Source organism: Mastigoproctus giganteus, chromosome 14, assembly GCF_048544385.1.
Source record: "Mastigoproctus giganteus isolate SK-2022 chromosome 14, ASM4854438v1, whole genome shotgun sequence".
Lineage (NCBI taxonomy): Eukaryota > Metazoa > Arthropoda > Arachnida > Uropygi > Thelyphonidae > Mastigoproctus > Mastigoproctus giganteus.
In genome coordinates, this window is record NC_143588.1 from 101,666,482 (window position 1) to 101,686,830 (window position 20,349).

Genomic DNA, 20,349 nt, shown 5'->3' on the forward strand with positions numbered 1-20,349 from the left:
ATCAGAAATTAAACAAAAAACAAAGAGCATTACGATGCCTTACTAATCGATAACTTGCCATTTAAAAGACAATTGGACTTAGAGTTATATACTGTCCTACCATGTTGATAATTGGTCAGGTTCTTCTCAAGCACGTGTAAGACACAATTATAAATATCCTCGAAGACCTTAGAAGAGACAGTAATACGATTGCGAGATGCTGCGATCAATGGAGTTAACAGACTTCCAGCGTGAACGATAATAGGTTGCCACATAAGCGGTCTGTAAGTCACTAAAGCGGTCACCAAAGATCCGGTCAAACTACACGGAGAACCTCCGAATTTGGCTAAATGTGACAGGAGAGCTGTATAAAGAATCGTCCCCTCGAAACATAGGTCGACCTTGTCGCAACATACACACACACACCCTCAGTGAGACGATTGGGACACGTGTCAGCGTCAGTACAGTGCTCAGAACGCTGCGTGATATGGGTTACCACGGTCGTGCTGTCCTAAAGGCTAAAGGTTTTAGTACACGTTATTATTATTATTATTGTGCAAGGAAGCCTGAGGCTTATGCTGCACCAGCCAAAAAAAATTCCACTAAGCCTAAATCTTCAAGTATGACTAAAAACTTACCCGTGGGAATCCAATTCAAAAAGCGTTCTTCTTCATTAGATCATAATTAAACGGAAATTTGAGGAAACGCGCGAACTGAACGAAGTATTCGCCACTGACGGTCTTTTGTCGGAGTTCAAATGCTGTGTCATTACGTCTTAGTTCGAAACATGCATCATCCGAGCATTCTTTGATAGAGAGAAAACTAAACACTGTCATTTACCGTTATAAAACAGATCATTGTGTACCTCCTTCGCCGAGTCCCGTTAGATCCGACTACACCTGCAACTTGTCTCGACAACTTAAGCGAAACCAGTCGCCCGCCCATTCATGATCGGAGACGGACATGTGTTTGAGCAAAAGTCAACGACCGCTGTTTGTCCTTGTGCTCTATCTGCAATATTTACGTGAATGGAACTGCAAGAAACAAGGAATAAAGGAAGGAAGAACAGAAATAAAAAGAAGATTTAAAAAGACGGTGAGAATATTTTGCTTAGAAAGAAAAGAAAATTGCATTTAACCACAACCAGAAACGAATATTTTGATATAAATTAGACGAAAAAGCCAATATTTCAAATTAATCGTTGCGCTCGTGTATCCAGCATCACGTGTAATCTCGTGGCTTGAAACAAAATGTACATTTCTCGAATCAAAATAATGGCACGCGCTCTCGTGTCTTGACGTGTTTAACAAAATGTACATTTCTCGAATTAAAAATAATGGCACGCGCTCTCGTGGCTTGACGTGTTTAACAAAATGTACATTTCTCGAATTAAAATAATGGCACGAGCTCTCGTGGCTTGACGTGTTTACGTCGAAACAAAAATGTACATTTCTCTAATTAAAATAATAGCACGCGCTTTCGTGACGTTACATGGGAACGTGTCAGTTTTCAAGCGTAAACAACTTGTTTTTCGATTTTGATTGGCATAATGGCTGAGGGAAAATCCAATTTTTATTTATTTTTGGTTTGGGGTTTTCCGTTTGGTTTCGAAAACAAGTGTAAAGGTATTTTAGGACCGGTAAGGAACGAGGAAAATAATAAATCTGGTTTTAGATCTATCTCGATGAGTGTATCGACGTATGATTTTTTTCTTTTTTTTTTAATTTCGGGAAAGTTTGTGCTAGGATGTTTATTCCAAGGCTAAGTGCATGACGAATTGCTTGCTTTGGCTGAAAGTCAGGGGAATTCTCTGGAACAATGGTCATGTGAATATTCTAGGAAGGACGAATGATACAGTTGAAAGAATCGGCTTACTCTAATTACCAACAAAGGTAATCGAATGAAAATCAAACCGGAACTCCTATGCACGCTCTGGCTTTGAAAAAAAAATAAAATAAAAGGAAAGAAAGAAGACAAGGGTAGTGAAAGAGAAAACATAAAAATATTTGGAAGCATCCCTCTTGCAACACGGCTTTCTCGTCATGCGATTTTCACATCTTCTATCGTCGAAAAGAAGCCCTTAAGGATGCTGTTGGCACCGAATTTTCTCCATACAAGTTATTCTGTGTTACTTTCCAGAAAATAGAAGAAAATGGAGAGCACATGTCAATGACGCAATACTGATCATTGAGGAAGATCCAGAACGTAATACTGTACACCAACAAGATAGTGAATCCCTCATTTCAATTTTCTTGTCCATGAATTTGCGGATACGAAGTTTCCAAGTAGGTGGATGGGAAGGGGTTGTTCGATTTCCATGGCCAGCGCAATCTCCAGACCTGAGATTTTTTGTTCTTAGGTTTATGAGTAACCATTACCAGAAAACTTGTTGAAGCTGAAGGACAGGAATTAGGATTGTTATTGATCATGCAACACTTGTCATGTTATAGAGGGAGTGTAAGAACGTTGGCGTTCGTTGGGAGGTACGCATGGTTGGTGGAGTTTTACATAGTCACCAAAAAAAAAAAAAGACTTCAAGGTACCAATTTTTATTCAGCGGTTGGGACGATTTGCTGAGTTAAAATTCGCGAGGTTTATTACAAAGTTTTGAAGTTACTTTTTTGGAAGATTTCGAAGCGAGTTCATCAAAAGTCCTGCGCAAAAGAGACCCGTTCCTCTTTAATTTGCAGTCCTCTCCTTCCACATATCAGCCAAATCACGCCACCAAACAGCTGCTCTGACCAGCGTTTGAGTACAGAAAACCCACATATCTTCTCCTTATTTTTTTTTTTTTACTTTTTATTATTTCTTTTTTCTCGAGCTTGTCCGTGAAGCCAATCAGGTCGCCTTTCCGTCCAAACATTTACCAGCACAAGGCGGTCACGTGAGGCTTGGGGTTATAGGCTGAACTTCCGCCTTTCGCCGGGAACCACCATCGGCCGTAACCCAGCGTTCTGCTCACGGTTGCCTGGCCTGCTGCCGTAAAGGTCAAACTGAACACCGGAGGTATACAGTTCATTTTTCTCTCTCTCTCTCTCTCTCTCTCTCTCTCTCTCTCTCTCTCTCTCTCTTCTTCCTTTGCTCTCACAGAAGTGAGGGGAAACCTAGGAGCACCATCTGCGGTACGTTTCTATGGTAGCTCCTGCAAACTGTAAACAATGAAAGTAAGTATTTAAACAGAGACACCTTTTGGAGAAAAACAATATTTATTTTAGAAGCTCGAAGCAGAAGCGAATTCTAACACATTGATCATAAAATTAGGAGTTCAGTGACCAACGAGGGGAAAATGCGTCTAGCTGGGGGGAGTGGTGGTGGTGGGGGGGGGGGGGGTATTGCCCTGCCAGGGGCGCTCCACTAAAATAAAAATAGAATCACCGGTATCGTTTTATTCGCGTGTATTTGGACTTTAAAAGATCATCTGAATTAACGAACGACGTCATGCGCAGTTAGAAGAATTTTTCTTGCTACTGCGCATCTACTGTTGAATTCGAGTGATTGAATGAAAATAGACACGTGGGTAATTTATGTTTCAGAAGACGAAAATTACCAAAAAGTAGGAAACAAAATTATTTTGGTTTCACGTAATAATAAATAAGAATTTAATGTTTATTTTTTTTTTAATCTAAAGGGATAAAAGAGTTCTAATTAACATATTAGATATCGATTTTGGTATTGGATTAATATTTAATTCAGAGCAAACACTAGAGGGCAGCCCGACCAGGATTTCTTTCGGCTAATTCAAATAGGCCATTTTAACTGCGTAACCACGGGTTGTTCCTGCATGGCACCTCACAGAAGGAGGATCCACGGCAAAATAAAAGTGCTCGGCTTATTCGTGTCGTAAAATTTCCAGTGGCGGCCAGTAATTGCGGGGTCGTTTGCGCCAATGAATAGGTCCGTCCTGTTCGAAGGCATTTGCTCTGGCGAAACTGTTACGGTATTTATAGTTAGCGGCGGATGGTGACCCGGAGCACAATTGGATCTCTTGTTTGCGCAATAAACGCGATGCGCGCTAATGTGAATACCCTTTTTAAGAGTTGGCAGTGATTGTTCGAATTTGTGTCTCGTTTCGGGGTGTTGGAATGGACTCGGCATCGCCTGTTTGACGCGATCGAGGACAAAATGCAGCGTTTCATTAATGGATTGATGTGGCTGCGACTAATCCTGTGTGCCGTGTCTCTTTGGGCCCCTCCGAAGGCGGATGACCTTTACGATTGAATTTTGCTCTCCGTTTCCTGTTGCTCCTTCGCGCATGCACAACAATCTGTTCATTACACAGGAACACTCTGGAGACCGATGGCTACTCTTGGGAGGCAATTAATGATTGGTCGACTGTCGTTTGATGTCCTCCAACGCACATTATAATTCTGGGTTCTCTCTTCTCTCTCTCAACTAATTTTTTCTGTCTCTTTTATTCTCTCTATGTGCTTCACTGTCTCTCTACTGTTCTCTCTACTCTCATTCTATTCCTTTCTCTTTATACTCTCTTTCTTTTACTCATCCTCTCTCTTTCTTTCGCTCTGTTCTATCCTCTCTCTATTTCTCTTTCTCAGTTTCTTTCTTTCCCTCTGCTTCTTTTTCTTTCTTTCACTTCCTTTCTTTCGCTCTCCTTTCCTTAGTTTCCTTTTTTCTTTCGTTCTCTCTGTCTCTTTATTCTTTCTTTCTCTCTAACTTCGCTCTCTCTCTCTCTGTTTCTTTCTCTATCTGTTTCCATATTTTTCTACCTATTCCTCTGTTTTTATCTCAATTACTTTCTGTGTTTCTTTCTTTATCATTCTCTATCTTTCTCCTTATTTTTCTATCTGTTCCTCTGTCTTTCTCTCTGTTTATTTTTCTCCCTTTTTCATTGTGTTTTGTTCGCTCTCTATGTTTCTTTCTCTCTCAATCTCTTTCTGTTTCATTTTTCTTTCTTTCTTCTTCCTCTACCTATTTCCCTGTCATTCTCACTCTTTTTATTTTCTTTCTTTCTTTCTCTCTCTGTTCTTCTGTCTCTGATTCTTTTTCACTATTTCTTTTTTCTTTCTCGTTCTGTATTTCTTTTTTCTTTCTCTTTCTCTCCCTTTATTTCATATTTTCTTCCTTGCTCTGTGTTTCTTTCTCTTTCGTTTTCTCTCTCTCTCTCTTTTTCTCTCACTTCTATCTCTTTCTTTCTCTTTTTTTCTTTCTCTCTGTTCCCACCTTTTTCGTTGGTTTTCTGTCACTGTCTCTCTCTTTGTCTGTCTCACTCTCTGTATAAAAGACTGATATATATCTGTCTCTCTATCTATACGTCTCTCTCTCTCTCTCTCTCTCTCTCTCTCTCTCTCTCTCGACCCCCCGCATTCCTTCTTTACGCCTATTCTGTCGCTCTTAATTAATTCTTTCTTCACTTTAGAACAAAGTTTCTTTCAAGACACCCTAACAATAGCTTCCGTTTCGCAATCAGATTTCCACAGAAATACACGACAACGCTTTCTCTTAATGCACTCCTTTTTCTTTTGATCCCTCAGAGATAACTTCTCGTGTCCCAGCAACTTGGTGGCCACCTGCCCTCTGCCGTCGAATGCCACCCCACCATTTCCTGTGCATATCGCGGCCGTATCTAGGCACCCGGCAGTAGGCCAATTTATTCTGGTTTAGCAGGCCATAATGGGTGAGATGCCAGTTGTATTTCGCAGGATGCATGTGTATGCAAATCTGCGGTGATCTGGGTCAAGATCATTGTTTGATGGTCAGCCAGTGGGTTGGAGTAACTGGTTCCGAAAGGTGTGGCAAACTTGTTACAGCTGGCGAACGCGGTGTATCTCCCAATCGACGAGTGTGGTTTACAAGAGGAAAAACGAAAAGGTAAGAAAACAAAAATAATACTCCCAAATGAATTTTCCATTCGTTGTCCTCATTTCTCGAATATTCGGCCATTTCAGTTCAGCCTAAACACCTCAAGCAGTCCAGCGGCGTCATTAGACTAGCAAAGTGAATCTTCTATAGTAAAATGACGTAATATGACGTAAATATTACGTCATTTTGTAATTTACGAAATGCTGATAGAATTCTATAGTTTTGCAAAAAGATACAACCATATTTTCATACTGTAAAGAAGTAATGTGAAAAATGCACAAACTGTTTCTAACAATAAACACGTAGAAATTATAAACTTCCATAAAATATTTTTAATAATGAACATGTGGCAACGAGCATAATTAAATATTACAGACAATGAACACAAGTCGGATATTTATAACAATGAACGCAAAGCCAAATATTTCTAGTAACAAAAACACGTCAAATATTTTTAACAATGAACTTGTATCATTTTCCACAATGAACATGCAAAAGTACATCGAACATTAGACATTCGTCAAATATTTTTAGTATTGAGCAGGTCAAATATTTCTAAAAATTAACATGCATAAACATATCTATCAAATAAACTCATCACAAATATTCCTGAAAATAAATTCACTACAAATATTTCTAACAATGATCACACGTCAGATATTCTAACAATGATCATACGTCAGATATTCTAACAATGATCATACGTCAGATATTCTAACAATGAACATGCGTAAATGCGTCTAACAATGATCACACGTCAAATATTTCTAATAATGTACATGTATAAATACTTGTAATAATGAGTATATACGTGAAATATTTCTAACAATTAACACACGTCATATTTCTAATGAACACACGTTAAATATTTCTAATAAATCACGTGAAATATTTATATTAAACATACATCAAATATTTCTAACAATGAACACACGTCAATTATTTCTAACATTTCAAATATTTTTAACAATGAACATACTTGAAATAGTTGTATTGTTAGAAATATTTGAAGCAAGCTTCAAATATTTCTAACAATAAATGCACGTGAAATATTTCCAACAATGAACAGACAGAATATTTTAATGAGCAAGCTTCAAATATTTCTAACAATAAACGCATGCTAAATATTTCTAATGAACATGCATCAATTTCTAATGTACACAAGTCAAATATTTCTAATGTACACACGTCAAATATTTCTAATGTACACACGTCAAATATTTCTAATGAAACATAATTCAAAAAAATTTAAGAATGGTCATCTCTCAATATTGCACTAATTGCGGATTCTATTTATAGAAATGATACTTTTTAACTATCTTAACAACGAAAACTGTTTATGATCGTTACTGAATATATTTATCAATGAACACTAGTCAGTAGTCCACCACAACAAAACATAAATACCATAAAATACTACACATTATTATAAAAAAAGTCACACATACATGTGGTATACCTAAGTATTCTTTCCGGTACCGAATCCGTGTTAACTAGTGCAGATGTCATCGACTGTGTGTAGCTGAACCCATTAGCTCGTGCTTTCGGCCAATTAAACGCCATTGATTGTTCGTGCGCAACCACTACATCAAATATACCCGTTCCGGATTAGTGGAAGGGGTCACATGACCTTCCTTTCCAGAAACAATAGACTTTCCTTTGGCTCTACAAATAGTCATTTTGACTTCCCCGTTTGACACCACCTTACGAGGAAACAATCTTCGTTCGTGTTGCCATTATCTATTGTGATTTCAACTTGGGGGGGGGGGGTGCGCGAACAAATTCAAAACTAAAACAATAGTTTGGTGGCCTGAATATCGGGCTAACAAGGGCCGCTTAATCCTAATCGAAGAAAGTCGTCCAGTTGATCTCAAGTAAACTTACCTCGCTCGAGAGTTACACACGTCAGCCTGTTGTCCCTTAGGCCTAATAGAAATAATGCACAGTCTTCCTTTATTATCCGAGTGTTCGGCAAAAACTTCCCCAGTCATCCGGCCTCCGCGCTATTATGACGCAACGTCCCAACGCTGCTAGTGTCGTTTGGCGTGTATGCCTGACGTGAAGGGAAATTTTCAGAGCCTTCCCTGCCTCTCCTATACGAGAACAGCTGTCGGTCTTTAATTTTTTTTTTCCTTTTTTTTTTCTTTTTTTCTTCTCCAGTCTTACGTTCAGTATCGAAAACTGAAAAAAGCGACACCTGTCGGAAAATGGCGTCTGTTTTGCTTTAACGTAGTAGATTTCATGAGATGAATAACACGAATACATCATCCACCCAAAAGTATAGGAACACTTTCAGAATAACTTGGTTAACAACACGAATACATCACCCATCCAAAAGTATCGGAGCAGTTTGAGAATATCTTGGTTCGTGTAGCCATTTTTAGATGCATTTCCAGCGATCTACGGTCAATTAGAGTTGTCATGCTCCCCCCCCCCGTCATCCCCTCAGCTGAGTGATACATGCGGACGGACAGATGACCGTTATAAAGAATAAATCAAGCGCAAAACGCGAAAATTTTGTTTCTAATGGCAAATCTTTCGTAAGTCTTGAAGCAGTCGCCTTCTGATAAACGCTGTAGATGAATATCATAATCCAAACGCGAATTAATAAAATTATTATAAAATTAAACACAGTAGAAAATATAACCAAAAATATTATTGTTGGAAATAAATGGACGGTTTTTATATTGCGGACTAAAACCATGTTAGGCCTAGTTTGACGATGGGCATGATTGGTAACAATTTTACTGAATCTGCCACCTATCTTTAACCTGTTTTCTTTATTTTTTTTCTTTTCAGCAGGCAGCTGCTAACTGGAAAAATGTAACCTGCACCAACCTTGGAAGACGGGGAGGTGATCTGTTTATGCAGAATATCATTCACAGAAAGAAAATGGTGAGAAGAAACTAGTCAAGTCTCCTCTAGGTGTCCTTGTAAACATGTTCTCTATACCAGCTCTAGGAAAAGACATTCCTGTACCGTCTTAAATACATCTTAAAAGAAGTCAACGGCCTGATTGTTTTTCGAATCCATTGTCCTTGGTCTGGCATCAGAAAAAAAAAAACAAATCTGTTCGAAACAGCAAACACCAAAGTCGAGCATCGATGACCTACTTGTTCTAATCAGTTCTAATAGAAATTGATACAAATTTGACTGGTACAGTTTCAATATGCAGTTGAAATTACACTGAGTGTCAACTTTATTAGGTACACCTACCTGATAGCGAATAAGTCACCCTTTTGCCCTCAGAACAGTAATTTTTGACCTAGCGATATCCAATGTTCTCTTACATTAAGCACATCCTCTACAATACACATCCGGATGAAAGGATGTGTATTGTAGAGGATGAAATCAAATGTGAGTTAGAATTAAAGAATAAAAGAAGATCCAACTGTTTCTTTCTTTTCCTCTTTATAATATTTTCCCTGTCATTTCACATGTTATAAGTTAGAATTAGTGTCATGCAGTGCATTACACCAATCACGTCTTTTTACGTCTATAACTTTAATAGGCCACATTCAACAGTCCAGATGACGTCAGCTAATGTCCCTATTTATCCCCACAACCGGCACACGACGAACTTCGTAAGCTGACCTTCGACAATTCAACGAATTTTTCATTTCGAAGTTCCAAGTACCCATAAAGGGACCGGAGTAATTTGCAACTACAGTGATCGCTGTTAACAATGGGAACACGTATTTAGTGACGTCGGGTGGACTCAAACACGCGATACGCTGATCTCTCTATCAGCACGCTCCTCACAAGAGAAGAGGCATTTATGAGGATTACACCGACAAATGTTGCCCCCCCCCCCCGTCCCCGGGACACACGCGCGATATTTCACTTGAGGCCGAAAACACAAAAACACGTTCACAACTATCTCAAACACTTGGATGATAACCTTAAGACAAAACCCTTGTGTCTCGGCCACACCTGTTAACAGAACGATGACCCAAGCGACGCGACCGTAACACGAATCACGGAGCCTATACCTTTTGGCGACACATACAGTAGATGTCAAGGTAGGACGTCCTTGACTTCTGCTTGAAGTTCAATTATGACATACCAAGATGAGAAAATCCAAAGCGAACCCTTCTTGACAGCGTTACGACTTACCCGGAGCGCTGAAAGCTATAAAATTTTACTGAAATGTTAAGTGACGGTGTGTGTGTGTGTGTGTGAAAATCGAGTTCTCCCAACATCTAGCGGGCGAAGATTCCTTAATGCTTGAAACCGTTTATTAAAAAAGGCAAAATGCGTACGATTGTCTTTCCTCTGGGATTATTCCGAAGACGCATAAAAAAGAATTTCTCTATAATTAGCATTCTTTAAGGCCGCATGGCCCAGAGAAAATACGAAGCGTTTAAAATACCATTTTTGATTTGTGAACGACGCCACACATGTACGTTTTTGTGTTTTTTTCAAGACTCAAATTTCGGTTCACGAATTCGAGTTGTACGTGCTACGTGCTCAGTTGCACATTTCACCTCACACGCGCTGAACAATGCAAATTTCAGATTTTTAATTCGAGTTGTACGCGCCACGTGCTCAGTTGCGTATTTCACCTCACGCGCTCAAAGTTGCAAATTTCAGATTACTCGATGCGAGTTGTACACGTCACGTGCTCAATTGCGCATTTCAGTTTAGTTGTTCTTTTCTTCTTCACGCGCTGAACAATTGACTTTTCACTCGTTTAAATTGTACGTTTCAGTTCACATATCAGAATGATATATTTGGCTCGTAGTTCCATAGTTCCAAAACTCGTTTTTCTTCTTTTAACTTTTAAATAATCCTTTAATTAATCAGCTTCTGATTAATTGCCAACACTCTAATGATTACAGACTCGTCTACAATGCGGTGGATTAATGATCAACAACCAACTCTTAGATATATTTATATATGTACATTAAAAAAAATGGATTAATAAAGATAAAGACGTCACGCCAATCGTGACAGAGTGAGCTCATTCACCGTGACAATATAAAAGTAAGTATAAGCGATTCCAGATCATCTTTTCCTGATTAGCGCAGAACGGATATCACGCGCCACTTCCCCACCCATTCGTACTGCAATCTGCACCCACCATCCAAGGGCAAGAAACCTTACAAGAAACCTGCCACGTATCATCCTTCGTTCTTCCCTTCAGCGATCGGGAGTGCTAAGCCTAACCTGTTCTCGGACCCAGCCGAGTCTGTTACTCTTTGCCCCTTCGAGTACCCTCACCAGGGGTGAGCATACTTTCTCATACACTCCCACTGGGTCCGAACACGGAAGCCACGGCTTCGTAATTACATCAATTCTCGCCCTTTGTTCCCCTTAATTATCTGCCTACAATTTTCTTAGAATCGAAAAGCGCGCACCCAGGCGTGCAGATCGCCCATTGTTAGGGGCGAGTGTGTGTGTGGGGGGGGGGGCTTAAAAACAGACGAGGAAAATGAAGTGTAAATAAAATGCGACGAATGCGAGGGTAAATGAGTTTTGCGCCAGCTACCTTTAACCCCTTGCGCTCTAAATAGAATTTTACGCGGGAGTTGGATTCTTCCGTTCGCTTACGCGTCCCTTTACGATCGGCCGTAAAGCAATCACCCTCTGAGAACGCAGTTTGAATGAAATCTGTCGAAAACATCGTCTGCTCGAAGAGGGGAAAATGAACTGTAGCTCCGAGCTGAAATCACCGGTCCAAACAGTGACACTGTAACTTGTAAAGAGTTTTGCCCTCCCTCCGCACCCCTAATTCGAGTAAGAGCCATGTCGCGTCAATCCATCCGAGACAATTGCCTATTGAATACTCAATCATTGCGAACTCACTTTTTCTCGGTTTTTTTGCAGACGAAATATGCTCTCTCGAAGTCGCTACAATTTGTTTCAATCTGGTGCAGTTGGTGATGTGTTCAGCAAGGCAGAACATGGGCCTTTGTTTCACATCGGAGCACACGTCTGCAGGGACAAGAAAAAGCATTTTGACGCGTGTGTCTCTCACTCTCTCTCTCTCTCTCTCTCTCCTATCTGCAATCACATCTGCGACTCGATCTGGGTCACAAGTGGGTGGGGACGCGAGCGAAGATATTATTAGCCCCGTTTATTTCTGTTTGTTTCAAATGAGACCGGGCCATGGAAAAGATTGGCAGCAGCAGCGGATGGAAACAACACGATTTCAATTCATTAATCTGCTGTTCATATTTAAACTGATTCTGATCAGTGAATGAATACGCGCTGCTCGATTTCTTTGCAACGCATCAGTCGCTCTCTCTCTCTCTCTCTTTGTCTGTCCATCTCTCTCTCTCACTTTTTTTCTTTTTTCTTTCTCGTCGTTCTCTCCCTTTAATTTGCTGTTTTCTCTCTCTCTCTCTCTCTCTCTCTTTTGTGTGTCCATCATTCTTTGGCAACCGGGATAGCCGGGTGGGTAAAGTACCTGCCTGGCAATCCAACGGTCGCGGGTTCGAATCCCGTGTGGGCTTGAATCAGAGTAGTACAAAAAAAAAAAAAAAAAACCTTTGGGGGGTGCATTATGGCCACAGAAGCCGATGCGCTAACAAAAAAAAAAAACATCTTTCTTTCTCTCTTTTTTCGTTTTATTATTTCTGTATCTTGTTCTCTCTCTCTCTCTCTTTTTTATTTCTGTCTCTCTGTTCTTCTTCTCCCTCTTTCTTTTATTCTTTTCTTCTGTCTATCTCTCTTTCTTTCTGTTTCTTCCTCTTTCGTTCGCCTTCTCTCTCTTTTCTCTTTTTTCCTATTTCTGTCTCTTGTTTTTTTCTCTCTCTCTCTTCCTGTTTTTTCATTCTCTGTTTCTTTTTTCTTTCTCGTCGTTCTCTCCCTTTCATTTGCTGTTTTCTCTCTCTCTCTCTCTCTCTCTCTCTCTCTCTCTCTCTCTCTCAGTCTCTCTTTTCGCTCTGTCTTTCGCTAGCTCTCTCTTTCTTTGCTTATCTTACTTTCTCTCTCTCTCTCTCTCTCTCTCTCTCTCTCTCACTCTCTATTTTTTTTGTGTTTCTGTCTCATTCGTTCGCGATGTCTCTCGGTCTGTCTGTCTCACTTTTTTCCTCTCTTTCGCTCGTTGTTTTCTCTCTCTCTCTGTTTTCACTGTCTATTTCTCTGTCTTTCTATCGCTCTCCCTATTTCTTTCTCTGTCTATCTCTCTTTCGCTCTCTCTGGCTGTCCTCTTCACTCGCTCTCTTTCTCTTATCTATTTCTCTGTCTTTCACACTCTCTGTTTCTTTTGTATTTCTCTTTTCCTATTTCTTTCCCTTTCGTTCTTTCTCTCTCAGTCTTTTCATTCTGTCCATTTCTCTATCTCTCTTTCATTTTCTCTCTCTCTCTTTTATTCTTCATTTTTTCTGTTTCTGTATCCTGTCTCTTCCTTTCTTTTTCTCACGCTTTTCTCTCTCTCTCTATTTCTCTCTATTTCTCTCTCTTTCTCTCTCTTTCTCTCATTTCCATCTGGATTCTCTCTCTCTCACTCTGTTCTTCCCTTTGCTTTTCTATTTCTCTCAGTTACGTTCTTTCTTTCTTTCTTTTCATCTCCTTTAATCTTTACTTTATCTCTGCTATTACTCTCTGTTTTTTCTTCTCTCTCTCTCTCTCTCTCTCTCTTTTCTTTTGGATTCCAAGCTCCCCAAGAAGCATTCACCCTTGGTCTGGGTAACAAAGTTGTAAATACCGACGAAGTTGCATTGAGTTGATTGAATAGGGGAGGCAAATAACCCTGTGGTGTTTTTTTTTTTTTTTAATCATATCTGCAAATTGTATGGAATCTATGGTCTGTTTGCAAGCTTTTTGGGATGAAAAATCACGCAGCCCTCGGCTAACTCGGCTACAATTATGACAAACAAAAATTCCAAAAGTGTAATTTCTATCAATCAATAAATTTAAATTAATTTATTAATTCGTTTATTAAAAATATTTCAAAATTAAAAAGAAAAAAGTTACGAAACAATCGGATCATTTCCTTTGAGATGCTGCCCTAATCAAAGAGTTGATCGGAATCAGTCTGAAATGCTAAAAAAAAAAAAAAGCAAAGAAAACAGGCTCGACACATTAAGATAGGATCAGAGTGCGACCGGAACCATTGTTGAAGTCGTATTCAAGTTAAGTACACTCTCTCGTGAGAACAACCACTCTATTTTGGCATTTCTTCTGCGACCTGCCATTGAGTTAAAGTATGGCACATGTACGCATCCGGAAAGGGCAAACAAAAAACCATATAATTATCGTCTGATAAGCCTCCACACAATCCCTGTAATGATATATTGATAGCCCTTCACCTAGTCTTTAATGGCTGAAGGTAACAGAGCAACAATAAGGGTACATTTTTGTTCATTAAACCTTTCACTCTCATACAATTGCTCCGATGACGTCACAATAGCAATTAATGCTTCACGCCGGAAATATCACCGAGATTATGAAATGATTCAGGTGACTGTCTTGGAATGTTCCTTCTTAGCATAAGAAAACGATTACCTTTTTTTTGGGGGGGGGGAGTTAAGCTGCAGATCCCCCCAAACTTCTGCCGGAATACCATAAGAACAATTTACTTGTGTTAGTTTCAATCATACAATCAAAAGATCGATACATGTTAGTTTCATTTTTGTCTTCTGCTTACTTTGGTATACAAAGTTGTAAACATCTGATGAAGTTCCCCATGACAAGGAAAATTTTCTTAATAGCTTCCAACGAATTTATCTGCTAATGTACAGTAGATGACAAAAAAAGTGGATACTAAGTAAAATCTTACAGGTTATCTATAAGATCAAAATGGCTGATCAATTTCGATTAAATGCAACTCATTATTAACGTAGTCCAACTACACTGTACGTTTAAGAAAAAAAAAATCCCTTAGATTTTTAATATAATAAAGCAATTATGATATAAAAATTAAAATTCTTCTGGGTTTTTCTGTAAGCATTCTTCGGCAGTCTATATTGCGCATGCGTGCTGGCTACCGAAAAATATCGCGAAATCTGCATTTTAAAAGCGAGTTGGGTGTGCGTTTCCTGATTTCAACAGCCCAATTGTATTAAGCCTAACATGTCAAGATCGTGGTGATAAATTTAGGCGTAGTTTGAGTTTCTTTCACAAACAAAATGAAGTACCAAAAAAAAGAGGACCTCCCAGATGAAAAACTGTGATGTGTTACAAGGGGCATTGGACCTTTCCGAAAAACCAAACCAACGCTTTAACCTTCCCACACAAATGCCATTGTTGCCATTTACCTCTAGAGGTCGCGTAGGAGCTAGACACGTGCTAACTTCATTTCAGGACTGAATGCCGATTTCATAAAAATTATACAATTTATAGAAATTGTATTTTGGATGGATTTTTTTTCAGGAAGATTTAATTGTATTTTGGATAATTTTTTTTCAGGAAGATTTAATTGAATTTTGGATGGATTTTTTTTTTTCAGGAAGATTTAATTGAATTTTGGATGGATTTTTTTTTTCAGGAAGATTTAGTTGTATTTTGGACGGATTTTTTTTTCAGGAAGATTGATTTAATTGTATTTTGGACGGATTTTTTTTTTCAGGAAGATTTAATTGTATTTTGGATAATTTTTTTTTCAGGAAGATTTAATTGTATTTTGGATCGATTTTTTTTTTAAGGAAGATTTAATTGTATTTTGGATGGATTTTTTTTTAGGAAGCTTTAATAGAATTGAAATGCCAAATTTAATAGAATTTATAGAAATTGTCTTTTTGATGGACTTTTTTCCTTTCAAGCTTTAATAGGATTAAAATTCCAAATTCATAGAAGCCTTATAACTTATATTTTAATGGATTTTTTTTTTCTTGGAAGCTTTAATAGAACTCAAAGTTTATAGAAAATTGTAGAATTTTTAGAAATTGTATTTTCGATGGATTTTTTTTCCCTGGAGCTTTAATAAGATTGCAATGTCACATAAATTATATAATTCATAGAAATTATTTTAGATGGATTTTTTTCCTGGAAGTTTTAATAGAAAATTGTAGAATTTTTAGAATTTGTATTTTCGATGGATTATTTTTCCCCTTGGAAGCTTTAACAGGATTGAAATACCAATTTCATATAAATTATAGAATTCATAAAAATTATATGTAAGATGGATTTTTTCGTGGAATCTTAAACTACTTATATATCCCCCCCCCCCCCTTTATCATTGTCTTCTACATTCGAAAAATGATTTATCAAAGATAGCCATAATAATATAATATTAACCATATTAATGCACTTTTTCATGGAATCTTCAACTACCCATTTTTTCTCCACTTTATTATTTGCATTCGAAAAATGATCTATCAAATATAGCCCTAATAATTAACCATAATATTAACCATATTAATTAACCATAAATAATAATTATCATATTTGAAGAAAATGATATTTGTTCCGATGTTTAATAGCAGAAAATGGTCCAGATCTAAAAATCAGCTTCAATAATGTATTGCTTTGACCAGCAGACGACTTCCGCAAAGGAAGTCGTCTGCCTTCCGAGAAATTGACGATATATTTCGAAAATTATGCTTTCTGCATTATAAATGCTAACTATCTTATCTATCTATCATCGGGGAAGCAACTTTTTTCCCTATTTTAAGCATATTTGCATACTTTTGATCTTTCCAAAAAAACTTTGGCAGAAGATGATGAAATCACCTGCGTATTTTGCACACAAATTAAAATGGAGCTATTGGAAATATTCCTCTCGTGACATTTTCATAGAATAAAACACACCTAAATCAATATTTATCAATAAAAATTGACACTTACCTCTCGCAAGTTGCAGACACCTGGAGCGAATCACACAGTCCACAAGGCTGCTCTCATATAACTGACTGTTTCACATACTTCCCCGGTGTTTAAGCAGTTGACCCACTTCTCCCCAAAGACTTGCTCTGTCTCTCTCTCTCTCTCTCTCTCTCTCCGGATGAGGTAACTAACATCTAACCTACGATGTGTGGCTCGCAAACTGGTTCCTGATAGCCTGGTACTTAGTGATTGGAGTAATAACTACATGTTAGACTAATGGGCCGTGTGAAGTCAACTGGCAAAGGGGAAGTAGAGGGTGGTAGCTAACCTACAGGCAAAGGACGGAAGCTAAGATGGGGCCCCATCAATAAATAACCTGTCAGGTGGCACATTACATCTCGTTGGGCATTAAAAGATGCTTCGAGTCGTTTAATATTCAAGACAGAACTTCGGATGGTTTAACATGAAGAGGTTTAAAGTAGGCGAAACAGCGATGAGTGGGATTGTTATGAATGGAGTTGAGATTAAACAAATATTGTCAACTATATAGTCTTTATACGCTGCAAAAAAGGGGGGGGGGGAAGTTCAGCACAAATAACTCTCTCTGTCTATCCATCTATCTATTCTTTCTATACTTGTCTTTGGGCGATTTAATAAGCTTTGATTGGCCTATTGTCTGAAAATTTAACTATGGCTGGAACACAATTATTATTCTAAAAAGTGACAGATCGTCTGCTTACATGATCGTCTGCTTATGTAATTGTTGATCGAAAAATCTGTTGTTTTAAGTACGAAATACGAGGAAGGGAAATTTGATACGATAGAACGTCAGACACGTTTCACGAGAATGCTTGCGTGAGAACTTCACCTTCAGGGGACAGCGTAAATTGGGCCCCTGATGGGATAATTCGTTTCCGTTATTCATTTATTAGGAGGTTGTACACAGGCAATAAGGGATAATTCGATTGAAACCGGTTATTTTCTCTTGGCAAAAAAGGTTCTAATTTTCAACCTTCCTCTTCCTGATTAACGTATTCCGAATTTAAAATGTTTTCAATTTTTGTTTTTAATTCTTAAATTTTCAAAATTTCAACCGATTCATACTTTTAATTTAAAAAAAACTGTGTGAAACCCTTCAGAATTTCCCACACCATAGCATCTACGCATGCGCGTGCGCCATCGCAAATATAGTGCGCAATGCTGAAAAGATTGAGGGGATTGAGATCTGTACAAAAACATAACTTACGGAGTTCTACAACCCCAGTTTTCATTGGAGAGCGGCGGCGCGCAAGCTAAATATCACCAACTGCAACCAGCAGTATCACTTTACACGGTGCAATGAACATTATTGATATATGCAGCAACTGAAATTAATTCTGTGGAGTGCCAATTAGATGGGCGAGTATTTAATGTTAAATAGTTTCAAAATCATTAGTACAACCCCACAATGCATTAGGGGTGCGCGTAAGTGCCCTTTTGTTTTCCCTGCTCATTAGAAACAAATCTGGATATCCATCATGCCGATCTTTCTGCATCACACTTATCAATTTCCGGTCAGTTGCCACTGTTGGGGCACCCAACAGTGACGATAACTGAGACACACTATGTTGAGAAACATTGGATGCTCCTGTCACCATGAACACCATCGTTCGTCAGCGCCATCTTGTCCAAAGAAACTGACTTTTTCTGTCATACGAGAGGATTCCTTAATGGACAGAACCATTGATTTCTCATATGTGACTTGTCTAATTATAATGTGCTTCTACTCGTCAGGCTGCTGGCACTTCGAACAGAAAAAACAAAGTTAAACGCACGCATTTAATAATTTGTCAATTCATTTGACAAATCGATGTTTTCCTCCAGTCGTCCTTGAAGTCCTTCTTCTAAAGATTATTGGATGATCTTCTGAGAATCAAAGAACAAGATTTACTTGTCGAGCAGCCGTGTTTTCCTTCACTCCAAAAGAAACAAATTCAGAACGATGAGGGACATTCTTGGGAATAACAAGGAAGCGGAAAATTCTTGGCACCCTCTGCACTACGACTACAGCTGTTACAATCAGCGCCACCTAGCGGTGTTTGAGTGTATGCTGACAGACGACATAACGGAAAGAAACAAAATCCTGCCGATAACCTTGTCGCGTGTGAATAGAAAGATCGTCTCCTTTTCCCATCGTCAGAAATCGGGTTTTTTTTTCTTCTGCCTTCTTTCATTCCCTTCTTCTTCTTCCTTCTCGGGCAAGTGCTGATTATGAAAGCATCGTCGTCTGCGCAACATCCTGCTTCTTTTTGTGCATCAAGGTGGGCAACGAGGAAACGCTTTGTGATGGGCTTTTAATAATGGGCACTCGGGGTACGTGTTTCGGTAGAGCACTTGTCTCGGAGGACGGGCACACTCACGGACACACATATGGACGGCACTCGCTAATTAATGACTTCGGGGGCACACGCGCCCTAATCAAGCCAGTTTCGCTCCGCTCTTTTCTTTGCCATTTGTTTAAATTTGTTTTTCTCTTCCCGTCTCGCATTTTATATCTCATTTGTTCCCCTTTTTGGCCAGTCAAAAATCATCATTTTTAGTTATTTTCGTTTCTGTCTTACCTGTTCGTTCTTTTTACATGTTATAATACTTTCGTTCCATCTTATCTGCCTCCCTCTGCCACTCTCTTTTTCTATCTTTCTTTCTTCTTCTGTCAGTTTCTTATTCTCTCTCTTTCAATCTTTGGCACTCTATCTTTCTTCTTTCACAATCTGTCTTTCCTTCCTATCTATCTTTCTTCTTTCTTTTAGTCTTTGGCTCTCTATCTTTCTTTCTTTTTTCACCACCTCTCAGTTTTTTCTCTCTATCTCTTTCTTTCTTTTTTCAGTGTTTTTTGCTCTCTATCTATGTTTCTTCTCTCTGTCTTTTCTCTCTTTATTTCTTTCTTTCTTTCCTCTTTCAGTGTTTCTTTCTCTCTATCTATGTTTCTTCTCTCTATCTATGTTTCTTCTCTCTGTCTTTTCTCTCTTTATTTCTTTCTTTCTTTCCTCTTTCAGTGTTTCTTTCTCTCTATCTATGTTTCTTCTCTCTATCTTTCTTTCTTCTTCCAGTGTTTCTTTCTCTCTATCTATATTTCTTCCCTGTTTTTCTCTATCTTTCTTTCTTCTTTTAGTGTTTCTTTCTCTCTGTCTATCTGGCCATCTAGCTTTCTTCCTTCAGTCAATCGCTCTCTCTTTCCATCTATCTCTTTTCTTTCCATCTCTTTCCGTCTAGCTCTCTTATTTTTCTTTCTTCTTCACTCTTTCTCTCTGTGTGCCTCTTTGCTCTTTCTGACTTCTTTCAGTCATTCCTTTCTATCTTTCTTCTTTCAGTGTTCCTCTCTCTACCGACCTTTACTTCTTTCAGTCTTTCTCTCTATTTATCTATGCCTATTTATCTTTCTTCTTTTAGGCTCTCTCTCTCTCTCTCTCTGTATCTATCTATGTATCTCCTTCCATCTCTCTCTCTCTCTATCTATCTTCCTTTCTTCTGTCAGTCTTTGGCTTGCTATCTTTTTTCTTCTTTCACCATCTCTGTTTTTCTCTCTAACTGTTTCTTCTTTCGATCTGTTTCTCTCTTTCCATCTATCTCTTTTTTACCTCTCTCCTATCTCTCTATCTTTCTCCCAGTCTTTCTCTCTTTCTCTCTCCCAGTCTTTCTGCCTTTCTGTCTATCTTTCTTAGTTCAGTTTCTCTCTCCTTTCTGTCTTTCTTCCTTCATTAAGTCTCTCTTTCTATCTATCTTTCTTTCAGTCTTTCGCTCTATCTACCTATATGCCTATTTCTTCTTTCAGCCTATCTCTCTCTTTCCGTCTATTTCTTT

At 38.5% G+C, this 20,349-nt stretch overlaps 1 protein-coding gene across 5 annotated transcripts in view; it reads right to left on the bottom strand.

Annotated features, from left to right (window-relative positions):
• The window catches only part of LOC150075448 (uncharacterized), a 107,964-nt gene extending 90,872 nt beyond the window's left edge, over positions 1 to 17,092 (bottom strand). The window contains exon 1 of one of the 5 annotated variants that reach the window (XM_090389214.1): positions 16,531 to 17,091. The gene's annotated coding sequence lies outside the window, so the exon portion shown is untranslated. Of the gene's footprint in view, positions 1 to 7,255; positions 7,481 to 7,680; positions 7,840 to 16,530 lie in introns of those variants that run through there. The other 4 variants (XM_090389215.1, XM_090389216.1, XM_090389218.1 and 1 more) reach the window with 4 other exon arrangements.
• Positions 17,093 to 20,349: the final 3,257 nt, after the last annotated feature.